The 13,706-nt window shown below is 38.6% G+C and overlaps 1 protein-coding gene across 3 annotated transcripts in view; it reads left to right on the plus strand.

Annotated features, from left to right (window-relative positions):
• Nucleotides 1-13,706, plus strand: part of LOC110829709 (discoidin domain-containing receptor 2) — a 405,885-nt gene that overhangs the window by 107,349 nt on the left and 284,830 nt on the right. For 2 of the 3 annotated variants that reach the window (XM_087351872.1, XM_087351871.1), the window contains exon 2: nt 7,263-7,335. The exons of the other annotated variant lie outside the window; for it this stretch is intronic. The gene's annotated coding sequence lies outside the window, so the exon portion shown is untranslated. The remainder of the gene's footprint in view (nt 1-7,262; nt 7,336-13,706) is intronic. 3 annotated transcript variants of the gene reach the window in all.

A 13,706-nucleotide genomic window follows, 5' to 3' on the forward strand; every position in this document is an offset into this window, starting at 1 on the left:
TTTTCATTTGATTTATTTTGATTTTGAAGTTTTATTTTCAGATTACGTTTGAGAATTGGATTGACCTGTGACATCTAAGCAAATACAGATCACAAAGTGAATATAGAGCTTTGTCCCTTTTACTGTAGCCAGCAAAATACAATATAAAGCCTCAGGTGGATACGATTTATTTTTAAATTTTAAGAAAAGCTTGTGTCTTTGAATTTGCGCGTGCCCCTGCCTACCTGTTAATTGACAATACAAAATCTAACTCCATGAAGTCTCGCCATTTTTAAGGGGCTAATAGTACGTTTAGTTAATTAGGAATTTCCTCGCGTTTAAAGGTCCTCGAAGGTTTGTTGTCGCGTTTATATGATCCCGCCACCGGCCCCTATGGTGAGCCGACTGAATCCAATCTGCTCCCCCAAACCTTGTTTAACTAAGATCCATTTTAATTAAATTCTCCTATCTAGGCCTAATTCTGCGATGTTTCTCTTTATTTCATTTTCAGACAAAGATGTGTACCCACCTCTTATCTCTCTTATACGCCAGCATACAAAGGAAAGAATGTTGTTTGAAGAATAATCTCATGTACGTTACAGTTTTATAAAATAACAGTGAAAGGTCGTGAAATTTGAGAGTAACATTTCCGTTTTATGTATAGAGAAAAGCGCAGTGCGTTGCTTGCGTGGAAACGAGCCACGTTGCAGTAACAGCGTAGGGTTCACAGCTAGGTAGTGCGAGGCTGACGACCACACGAGTGGGAGGAAATTTTACTCCGGGGAAATCATCTGATTGAGATCCAAAACATTTTCAATGGCACCAATGAGGCGATTTTTCAATTAAATATTAGGGATACCATCCACATTGTTAAGAGCTAAAAATTACAGTACAATACTATCCTGTATTCAGATATTACCTTATACAAAAAAAGTGAAAAAATACTGCAAGTTATGTTTCAACTGGAATGTTAGAGTATTAAAAATTAAAATTGTACATCGAAATAACGCCCAGTGTATATAAGGTCTGACTATGAGGTAAGTACCCTCCGGATGTTACAATGTTCTCTAAAGGTCTATCTGAATACGTGCTTTGAATAAAAAATTTTGTTTATCCGGGTTCTGTAAGCCAACCCTAGAGTTCCTATAATAAAAACCGCGCCAATACAGATTATGCAACAAAGACATTAAATTTTCACAACCCGGTAAATAACATATGCAGCTCCGAAGTTACAGACCTAAAGCTGAATGCAACGTCCATGTGAGTTTTATAGTCAGCAAATAAGAAAACTTCGAATGATCAGAACAACGTTTACGGCGTTGTTGTTTTATTGTTATTTCAACGCCATGACTTAGGATAGAAACTTGTCTCCGACTGTTATCATTATCATCTAGCAGGTTCGAATCTTGTTTAGTGTACAGATGTATACGTGTAATTCTTTTACGACCGCTGACATCACTTGTATTTTCTGAAACACTCTTCTTATTTGCATTCACAAGCGCTGCACAGGAAACTTGCCACATTTATTGTAACTGAGTATGCTAACTAACTAACTAGATGGCTTACCGAACCCGAAGGTTCATCACCGAATTAACCAAAGCCCTCCACCGGACCCTGTCCTGGGCCAACAAAATCCAGTTTCCTTCAACTCCTATCTCCCATAGATCCCGCCTGAGATTATCCTCCCATCTACGTCTAGTTCTCCCCAGCGGTCTCTTCCCTTCAGGTTTCCCAACCAGTACCCGGTGCACACCTCTTGTCCCATCCATGCGCGCTACATGCCCAGCCCATCTCATTCTTCTGACAATACTGGGGGAGGAGTACAGATTTTTAAGCTCATCATTGTGCAGTTTTCTCCACGCCCCATCGTCTTCCCTCTTAGGCCCAAATATCCTCCTCAACACCCTGTTCTCAAACACCTGCAATCTGTGTTCCTCCCTCTGAGTGAGAGACCAAATAAATTTATATAAAACTTCAGATGCTGTTATACTAGAAACAGATTATTATTTCAGTGGTACTGTTATAAATATAATAGTTATTTGTGTAATATTAGGGCCTAATACTAAAATTTCGGTTCTGTGATTGAAATTCGTTAATAAGTGGCGATTATTCCAACTTCTTCTAAGCCCGTACACACGTAATGCATTCCAGTTGTAATGTGGGTTTGGAGCTGCAGTGTTCTCGTAACCTCTTCAAACCTACCTTTCTACATGATCTCTCTTTACGTGTGTGCGCATGCCTCGAGAATACGTTCGGTGCGATATGCTCTGTGTTTTTTATTCAGTGGAAGATCATGAAGTTTTGTAATGGTCCATATGCTTACAACTTGGTCTTGCATTCTATAATTCCTCCTTCCTCGTCTGTTTGAACTTCTATGTCTCTGTAAGACTTGAGGTTCTCACAGCGGTGAGTATGAAGATTTCCGTCTTCTGGGTTATTGCCCTGTGTAGTCTGGTCGATGTTTACCAACGTTTCAGAGGTCATACTGCCTCCGTCATCAGGGCGATGAAGATTTCTGTCTTCTGGGTTGTTGCGCTGTGTAGTCTGGTCGATGTTTACCAACGTTTCAGAGGTCATACTGCCTCCATCATCAGGGCGATGAGTATGAAGATTTCCGTCTACTGGGTTGTTGCGCTGTGTAGTCTGGTCGATGTTAACCAACGTTTCAGAGGTCATACTGCCTCCGTCATCAGGGCGATGAAGATTTCCGTCTTCTGGGTTATTGCGCTGTGTAGTCTGGTCGATGTTAACCAACGTTTCAGAGGTCATACTGCCTCCGTCATCAGGGCGATGAAGATTTCTGTCTTCTGGGTTGTTGCGCTGTGTAGTCTGGTCGATGTTTACCAACGTTTCAGAGGTCATACTGCCTCCATCATCAGGGCGATGAGTATGAAGATTTCCGTCTTCTGGGTTGTTGCGCTGTGTAGTCTGGTCGATGTTAACCAACGTTTCAGAGGTCATACTGCCTCCGTCATCAGGGCGATGAAGATTTCCGTCTTCTGGGTTATTGCGCTGTGTAGTCTGGTCGATGTTAACCAACGTTTCAGAGGTCATACTGCCTCCGTCATCAGGGCGATGAAGATTTCTGTCTTCTGGGTTGTTGCGCTGTGTAGTCTGGTCGATGTTTACCAACGTTTCAGAGGTCATACTGCCTCCATAATCAGGGCGATGAGTATGAAGATTTCCGTCTTCTGGGTTGTTGCGCTGTGTAGTCTGGTCGATGTTAACCAACGTTTCAGAGGTCATACTGCCTCCGTCATCAGGGCGATGAAGATTTCTGTCTTCTGGGTTGTTGCGCTGTGTAGTCTGGTCGATGTTTACCAACGTTTCTGAGGTCATTCTGCCTCCGTCATCAGGTCTCTGTTTTTCTTTTCCATTTTGTTCCTTCCGTATGCATTGTCGACTTTCTCAGCAGTCATTAATTTCTTAAACGCGATGTGGGAGTATTGTTTGCTGCCATTATGACGTCGGTGTTACTTAAAATTTTGCTTCGCTCTCTCTCTCTTTTAGACTTTCATTTATTTTCTTATTGATAAACGTGTTAAATAAGATATCGAGTCGTGACACCTGTTCGAAAAATCTTATTGTTATTGATATGGTAACAAGACTAGCTAATCTATAGAAACTGAAAGTTAAACATTAATTATACAAAACTTCTGTTTCTCCTCCTTCTGCCTAGTACTTTGTTTGTTGTCGTTTCCCACAGCTGCTGGAAGCACACAAATAAACACGAAAACTGAGCTGACAGGGTTTAAAGAACACATCACCAGATTTCTAAAGATAATGAATGCTTCCTGTAAACTCTCTTTGCTTTGCAAGATGTTGCGGAGAGAAGGGACTTGGGAAAGAAAATGACGGTAATTTGTGGACTATAATTCAAAATAGAACGGACGGCTGATATTATGTGCTGTGTAGGCCTACATGTACCACAGAATTTCGCCCGCGTCATTAATTTCAACACTGGTAGATATTGTGGCGTAAACGTTTCCCTGAAAGAACTGATAATTTCGAAGCTTGAGTCAAAACATCAACAACCACTCCCCTCCTAATGCATTATCATAAATTACCTGTTCGGTCCACAATACAGAATGTGGTTCTGTCAGTATAATGGCGTTGAAAAGCTGATATAATTTACAAATGTCTTGTCTTATTTTCTTATCTCTTCATCCTCTGTGTTAACCACTTCGTAAAAAACACCCTCCAAGTTTATCATAACCCGCGTATGACAACACTAATAATAGTTTGGATAAAGGAACAAAATTGAAGGTTAGACAATAGCGTTTGCTTCTTCTGTGTGATTATAATATAAAAGGTTTAAAATATTGACTATGTAAACATACAAATGATTGATGTGCCGTCATCTCTCGATTATGCTGTTAGTGTTGAAATCAATACCCACATACGCTACAAACTGGTATGGAATTTAAAATATCTTTGTGTTTTCGCGTACAAGTTTCTGAATGTGAATGTGAGGGTCGGATATCCTGCTTGTCATATTCTCATGAGTAATGATGATGGAACGAGAATGGCAGTGACATGTCAGTACAGTTGAGGAAGGGATTAGGAGACTGGCGGACGGAATCCTAACCATAGAAAGAGCATTCTATATTTTTTGAACAGCTGTAAAGCTTCTAATCTGTTGACCGGTTATGTGCTGAATGTTGTTCATCAGAAGTATAATTTCAACTGAAAATGTTTAGAATAGGGGACTTTAAAAACATGTTCCAATAACGCAGTAAGCTTTCTAAAGAAATTTTGTGAAGAGTCGGACTAAAATTGTCCATCAAAATGGACGGACTGTATTTTTAAAAGCTAGAAGTGTGAATGGAGAGTTTACACCATTATAATACGAAAATGAATATTTATAAAGAGTCCATTCGGGAAAAAATCGGACTGCTTTCTTCTGTTTAGCTTAAAACAGACTATCGCTCCCTGATCGTACACAAGCAAGTATTTAAAATAAAGATTTCAGCCATTGGTCAACACAAGAACAGAAATAGTTAAGCCTATATTGTTACAAAGTCTTTAATTCCTGAAAGATTACATGGATTATCTAAGCTTATGTTCCTTTCAAAGTCTTGACCAGTAATGGACGGTAATTCTGTGACTATTTGAGGTAAAGGTATCCTAATACTGCTGTTACTCGTCGAATTGTGAGGCTAGAAAAAATCTTCAGAAAATTTCCTTTTGTTAATTCTTCTCTGACTCTAATCTTGTAATACACTTGCACTTACAGTGTTACATTGACTACAAGATGACAAAGCCGTCTTTCGAGGTCAGGAAATACCTCGGTGCAAAGATATAAATTATCATTATGTTGTTTTGAATCAGTTTTCCCACTCACTACAGCTTAAAAAGAAGGCCTTTTATATTAGGTATTTTAACACTTCCTAAAATTCCAATTAATCTAGCTTATATTCAGGCGCTCAGCACACTTGTTTAAGCCAACGTAGCTTATTTTAATGTAGAAGGCAGCAATGATGTCATTGACTGTCTCGCGTGTTTAAGTAGGCTAATATGTTCTTTGGAATGCCACAAATGGCGAACGTTAATTGGACCAGGAGCAGTAATTGAGCGAATAGAGAGAATGTAACTGCGCTGATAATAGTTCCGAGACTGCAGAAAATATAAAGCAATTAGGGAACGGAATTTAGACAGCCAGGAGCAGCGTTCTTTACGTCACGTAGTTCAGTTGCAAGATTTTCAAGGATACAGCGAAGGAAAGTGTAAACTTTTAAACTGAATTAGAATAAAGTTGTGAGACGTATATCTGAATTAGCGTGAATCATCAGATAATTGTTTTATAACAGCCAGTGGGTACATTTTTTTGGCAGGACATTTCTGGAAATGAGTTCTAGAACTAAGACATTAAGAACTTTTCAATTTCATGGACGTCTTGAAAGACGTTTACGACTAGCGGCGTAGCCCTAATCCTTAAGGCTACCCGCCTAACGAACAGTCCACTTAAGAGACAATTTATAACGCTTCCAAGAACTCCGTACTACTTTTTAAGTGGCACAAGGCTGAGGAGAAGATGAGATGGTAGAAAGAGGAGTTGCTAATAAGCTGAATCACGTCTCTTGTATCAGTTCAGAATAAAGTTCGTCCACTTTGGCACATTCCTGTACCACTGTTCTTTAAGTTTTGGCCCACTACCAAATCAAGAATAAAAGAAAATAATTCCAGGGAAAAACATAGGAACCTCATACGAAAAAAGCACTTACAAGGCCACTTTTTAAGCAGAGAGTAGAAAATTACAGCTTGTAATTTGTTTTGTTTTTTATTTTCCTTAATGCATTCTCAAGATGAATAACGGTTATAGGCGACAAAGTTGGAAGTACCTTAGACCATGTCTGAATGATGAACCCTTATCAGACTAGGACTTACTTTATTTGCTTATTTCTAGATGTGGAGGGAATTATATCTGATACTTGAAGTATGTAATCACATTTCGAAATGTAGGTATCTACGTACAGAGCGACTGGCACCAAGGTATTTATTATGCGCGCAGATTCTTTATTCCACAGTATAGACTAATTTATGGAACAGAATAGTTTTCTTACCCTTTACGTTGCTAATCTTCGCCGGTTCCAATTAAAAATGATAAATGCAGTTAATAATTGTCAACGCATGAGGATTACCAGCACTGAGAAATGCATAAAACTGAATACCTTATTCTAAAGAAGCAATCGTATTATAATAACACATAACATCGTTATCTGTCTTTTTATATTTTTTAAAGTTTTACAATTATATTAGTGTTCCCTAGGTGGATTATTTGTTTTTATTTATATTTATTCATTTTTTGCTCTGTGTTAATATTGTTTCTATTTTGGGTTTGCCTGTACTTGGCAGTTATATTTAATACTGTACATGTATAATTTTAGTTAATCCGTTTGTGTAATATTATCCATTATTATTTCACTATTATTGTATATATTATCAGTGTTTGCCTGTTATTGGCTTCTTGCTGTTGGCAAACACGTAAATAAATTAATTGAATTGAATTAAATTGAATTAATTGAACATTTCAATCTTAAGATTGTTATTATTTTGAACACACTAAATAGGGACTAATACTACTTCTGGAAAACGGTAATGGATGAAGACATAAATATCACTTCCACAGTAGAAAAGGTAACAAAAATAAACTCAAACAGATTATATTATATTTTATTAGTTTCATAAAGAATATAATTTGAATACACCATATATTCAAGAAAAAGAAGAATGTGTCTGAGGTAGCTTGTATGTTACATATACACGATTTGTTTGTTTTTCAGGTACGTGTAACTATAAGCTGTGCCAGTGTGGTAACCGGGTGAAGAATCTTCATTTATGGCCTAGTGGTTAAAGGTATTTGGAAAATCAGTTTTTTCAATGATGACTGAAGAAAAGTTATTTTCATGTATTTATATTATGCACTTTTCAGGATTATTTTTCCTTTGGAATACGTACACCCAGACTCATGCTAAGTTGTATTGTAGAATCCTATACTTATTTCTGTTCTGGAGATATACACTCTGGCTAAAATTTTGGCCGGTTCTTGTCGCTATTGGCAGAGAATTTCTCTTTCCATTCGCAATCTGATTTGTTTATACCTCATAATATGCTCGTCTTCCGCTCTAATTAATCTCACTTTCTCACTGACCGTTGCTTAATCTTAAGTCGATTACTGGTCTTTAAGTAGCCTAATTGATGAAGGAGTATTCCTCTTCCCTGAACCCTAACTTGGTTTGTATCACGGGTTTTCAGAGGTGCGTACTGCCTTTATGATCAGGGGGGATCGTCCTGATAATGGAGAAATTAAGCACCTCTACGCTTAGGTCTCCTAGGTTGTCTCTTCTCTTGAGATTATCCTACAGAAAGTTTGTGTACATTTATAATCTCTCATGAGTGCAGCATGCCACGTCCGTCTTTTGTATCCTATACTTTATTGACTTAGATCGAATCTTAAATGACAGGGCACAAATTTTTCTAGTCCTGAAATTTTCGTGACCTTTCGGAAACCCAGTTTTGTAGTTAGTGTGACTTTAGATCTCGTTGAGAGAATTTTCTTTTGTGTTTTCCAATAATACCTTTCTCGTGATTAATTTTTCCGAGCATTTATTCAAGTTCCACGTGTAATCTCCTTAGCAATGAGACTGTGAATTTCAAGAACCTTCAAGATGAGGTTTATATGCCCACGAAGTGTACGTACAGAGGTAATGAATCAGATAGACAACACGATTTGACCCCCCTATCGAAGGAACGAGGAATAAAAATGACAGCGGGTACAGCCTCTGATAATTCAGGCCATGATGGATTGAACTAGAAGCTCGTCTTATCTGTTCACAAGCTTTGAAGGCACTGTCCGCTTGAAGAGCCTAATATTGTCTGTAAACGACCTGAAACAAAGTGTTGAATTACCTACCCCCCCCTCCTAAACAATACCAAGGGTGGCCCTCCTCTGGCGCAAGCCGATTATGGGCTGGGTTTTAAATTTTTAAAAGCCGTCTGCTAGAATAAAAATTGTCTGACTCAAACAATTTACACATAATAAATGGTTAGCATGTTAAGACTTTTCTATAGACGTTTTGTTGCTTCAAAACAAGGGTGACCAAATATAAGATGACCTAAAGGCCTACTACCGGGTTTAGATTCCAGCCAAGAGTAGAGGTTTCCTCCTCGTCACCGCCGACAATGGATATCGGTTACTCTTTATCCTAGGCTAAAGTAGCCGGGGCGTGAAGCTCACATTTTAAACGAGTTTTTACCTTTTAAAGCCCAATGGTAACTGTATGACCTGCTTGTTTCAACACTAACTGACGCTTCAATGTATATTTTATGTGCTTCGTGTGTTTGTTAGTGTAAACATAAATTATTTCCTTAGCCCTCTGAAGCCGAATTTTCTGTAAATAATATTTAAGAATTCAGTCCGTACCGCGAAGAGAACACCACACTTCACTATTACAAAGAACAACTGATTAACGCTGTTTAAGTAAATAATCAATGTTTACACCCAAAATCATACAAGACCCATGAATACAAAATGCTGAGTTACTGATAGTTGAAGCAGGTGGTACATATATTTACCGCTGGGCTGTACCCACTGAATTCTCGAATATTACTTAGACGAGTTTTACCGTCAAATAGTTAAGAATGAGAAGATGCTGATGCCACTAACGCTCCTGACACCCCTGGTTTTTGGGCTTAAAAGCTGAGACTAACCACAAGGTCCGTACCACAAATTCGTTTCTAGATCAATGCAAATTGCCTTCTTAATTTGTCCTTTGAGATGATAAAAATAGCCGAAAAGGTCACTCGACTTGGGTGTTACTATGACATTTCACTTCGCCGCCATTGTGTGCGATTGTGGTAAGGGTGTAAGGAGGACGAGACCACTTGCCTGCTACGCGACAAAGAAGCAGGAAAGACACGTCAGTTCATCAACCTTTATATTAGATGGCGGGATCTGACTCCACTTCATCATAAAAGTAAAAGTGCCTTCTTCCTAGAATGCTGAGTGCGCGTAGTTGTGTCCAAGTGAACCATTTAAGGATCACAGACTTCATATGTTGCACCACAAATTCACGATTAGTCTTTCGAGGAATACATCTAACAGCTGATATTAGTTCATGGAACCAATTCGGTTTCTGAGGTGACGCCACTGTGTGACTGACAAATTCATACGAACAACTCTTGTTATGACGATATATTACCTGTCACTTAGGTTTGCTTGTGTCTGTGGGTTGTAATTCTACAGTTATTATTATTAGACCCATACTCCGAAACTCAGAAGTGCATTGCGTGGGATATATATGGAGTTTGTCATCATAAGATATGAAAATATAACGCTATCTGAAGGACAATTAAATGAAGGAAGATTATAGGATTTTATTTTATTTTATTTACGTTATAGTATTGTTGGGAGCGAAACGTAAACACCTAAAAATTGTGTTCTGCTGTAACAAGAAAATATTAATTACTTGATATACCAAATTTTATGTTAGAAATTAAATATAAAAATAAGTAATTATTAATAGAATTTTGGTAGTCTTGAGCCATTGAAAGTAAAGATATCAGACGACACTTTAAATAATTTTTTCAGGGATTTATGTAAAATTCCCCTTCTTTATGTCACTTGATTAATAAAATAAACTCAAAAAATAGGGAAAAACATATCGCTGTATACTGGGCATTAATCGTTAGTTTGGAACGAAATTATATGCATATTCTGTGAAGTAGTTAAGTGTTAAGGTTACTGATGTTAAAGAGATTTTTCCATTTAGGTCTACTTATAATCCTATTCTCTCTACCGACATAACAGTTAGGAAATAGCAAGTTAATAAAATAATATAATTCTTTTACTTGTTAAAACCGACGTATTGCATTCGTATTAAACTAGCTCCATTTCAGAACATATTTGAATTAAGATTTGCAGACATTCTTTATATCTAAGAACATATAACTATTATTTCATCAAGGTATAATAGAAAATAATATTCCAGATATTTTTGTGATATTGTGACCAAGTTTCAAATTAAGTTTATACATTTTCCTTACGAACATCTGGAAATGATTCACAGTGACAATTACAATGACCCTGCTTCATGCATGCGCCTATTGCAACGGGCAGAACACACAAATTAAACCACCATCCCCCAGACAGAACAGTTGTTTTCTGCAGTATTTTGTTTAAAGAATGACAAGAAACATATTCCATAAGCGAGACTAGTAGAAACCAAGAATGCTCTAGAGAACCAGTCACATCCGTTTCTGTTACGACCCCCTGAGACTTCCGTTTACTTTGAGGTCATTTCAGAGAGTCTTTGTCGCTTTCAACAAAATTCTGCGTATGTTCTTCGTAGCAGACCTCTGCTGCTGTAGAACTCGTGAAGACCTTATTTATCTTCCAGATGGTAAGGTCCGGGGGGGGGGGGGGGGGGGAAAGCAGAAACCTCAGCCCTGGTGGGTGCAGAAGAGGAACATGATTAGGCTTTTAACTCAAACATACGAGAACACAAATAAGAGACTATGGGTCACAAGGGATATGAGAAATGATAATGAACTGTACGCATCCCAAATGCTCCAGAGAAACGAGGATACAGAGGTTGAAAATGGGTATGTCATAATATGTAGTTATAATACGAACTAATGTTAATCATTGCACCTCCTCCTGATGGAGCAAAGGAGGGGAAAATCACGCACTGCAAACACCGTAGGGATTATTTTAGAATAAAAGGACACGCCCATTTCCTCTTAGTGAAATTACGTGGACTGCTAGCGATTGGGAGTCCTGGTGGATGAAACGAAGCGAAACATTCTCTGCTTGCGAGATTTGAATAAGTAGCTGCTCTTTGCTTTACAAGTTTTACACATACAAATTGTCGGGGAAAACAAAGCTTCTAGACCGCTAAAGCGTAAGCAATCAATATAACCTGTAATATTCATAGGTATAGTACTTTTTTAAAGTTCTGCGTAAAGGTCGTTTTTATAATACACTAATGCACGATTTATTATTATTTATTATTATTTTAGTGTTCTGTATGACGACACAGGATCCTTCCATCCTTTTCTCGGACTGAGACCTGTTCATATACGTTCTTGGCAGATGATCCAGAGGTGGTTTGCCATTGCCTTCTTCTGTGTGTGAATGGGGTAATTGTTGGGATGCCACGGAGAAACCGGGGAAGAAGCCCCCGGAGGAAAACTCCGTGTTGCCTAGACCACGGCCTTGCCCAACACAAGTTATAAATTCGGGCACCGCCGGGAATCGAACCCGAGACCCCAGGATTACAAGGCCAGCGTTGCGTGTAATGCATGATATTGAAATAGAATTTTTAAGTTCTTATTGAAAAGGGCACGCAAACCTCAGTCTAAGACCGAGGGTTCATGGACTGAAAAGTACAGAGACACTGTTTGATTATAATTATAAGGACCCAAATGTAGCATCTTAGTACAGCCTTGATCGTTCGTAACAAATATAACATAAATTCCTTCTGATACTTGCGGACGGATGCGATCTCCTATTATGCGTTCATTTTATGCATCGATTTAAAATAACGCTCTGAATATTAATGGTCTAATCAATACGCTGTCGCGGTGTCACTTTAAAATTATTTTCCCTTTGTGGATCTCGTGATGGAATTTATTTCTTTTGAGATGGAAGAATGATTCTGACGTTGTCCCGTGCATGCCAACCGATTGCTGGCGTGGAGTGTGTTTGCATGTCGTCGGCGATCGGAAAGCTACATGTTTGCCCCACAATAGACCTTATATGCATATAGATGTGGTACATGTTTGTCATGTTGACATTGTCGGTTCCAGCCCGGGGTTGGGGACAGTGTTTACCAACAGTTTGTGATATTTAGCCTGTTGTCTTCCATACCACGCTCTAACTGTTTTTATATATGCAACCAATACCAGAGACAAAGCTCGGCAAATTGCAAAACAAAGGACAAACAATTATGCCGATTGTTATATTTAATTCTTTAACACGGCTTTTCCGCAAAAGTCTGAATACTTTCAGAACGAAAAGACAAACTGTGATTCTATAATAAAAGATCAACGCTTTAACTACACGTCCCACCTGCTTCAACAATTAATGTCATTTTTTTTACTCGTATCGTAAGGTTTTCCGTGTAAACAGGGATTATATTCTTAAACAGCATTAACCAGTTGATCTTTGCAATGGTGAAGTGTTGTGTTTTCTTTGCGGTACGGTCTGAATTTTGAATTAAATATTACTTTGACGAGCTTGTTTGAAAGGCATCATAAGTTGGATATGAGGTGCTGTTAGTCCGAAGATGGCCGTCTTCCGGGTTGTAACGCCGTGTGGACTGGTAGGGTTTTACCATCGTTTCAGAGGTCCTTGCTGCCTGCGTCATCAAGACGATCATTACCCTGATTATAGAGGCAGCACGGCGCTATCACCCAGTAGATAACCATCTTCGTATGGTATGCTATTGGTTGACTATTACCAAATATAAATATTATTGTAAATTATTTATAATGTTTATGCGTGTAGAGTGACCATCTGTTGAGTTGATCTAAACTTTTGTCTCGTCTGGTGGTACAGCCCCGGCTAGTCCATTGGTCCCCCGTTTGTTTTCAGAATATATGTGCTTACTATTGGTCGCGTTGGGTTTATGATGCTATACTTTATGCATTGTCTGGAGACCTCTGGAATAACATGGAACTACTGCGGAGAAAGTCATTCGCTATTCCCTCACTCATCCATCTCAGTTTTCTCCCCGCATATCTCTCTCTCTCTCTCTCTCTCTCTCTCTCTCGTGTCCCGAGAGATGTGGCACGCCCTTGCCAATCAACGCCTCCACAAAGCGTAGATTGTTCATCCCAGGACACAACATCGCAATGTGTGTCTCCCCTCAATAACACTTCCCCTCACCCGTTTAATATACGGGGCAATAACAACGGCTTTCATTGATAAGAATGCTCACGACTAAATTACCTACCGTGTCAGGGCGTCGTTACAGCTCGAATAGGCATGCAAACTGTCTTCCGATATCATTTATCAACTTTTAATCAAATTTGAAATAAAATTGAAATATTGACGTAGTTGAGACAGTCTTTAGGATTTTTAACATAAGCCAATCTGAAGATGGTTTTTTCACGACCGAAACATGCAGTAGAGTAAATAAAGACACTGATGAAAGTAATACAGACGGATTCTTGTGTCATTGGTTAAATCATCACACAACAAGATGCCTTCAGTTAAGATTGTT

The sequence above is a fragment of the Zootermopsis nevadensis genome, unplaced genomic scaffold (genome assembly GCF_977971745.1).
Source record: "Zootermopsis nevadensis isolate Lab colony 2312 unplaced genomic scaffold, Znev_1.0 Znev_ptg000020l, whole genome shotgun sequence".
Classification (NCBI taxonomy): Eukaryota; Metazoa; Arthropoda; class Insecta; order Blattodea; family Termopsidae; genus Zootermopsis; species Zootermopsis nevadensis.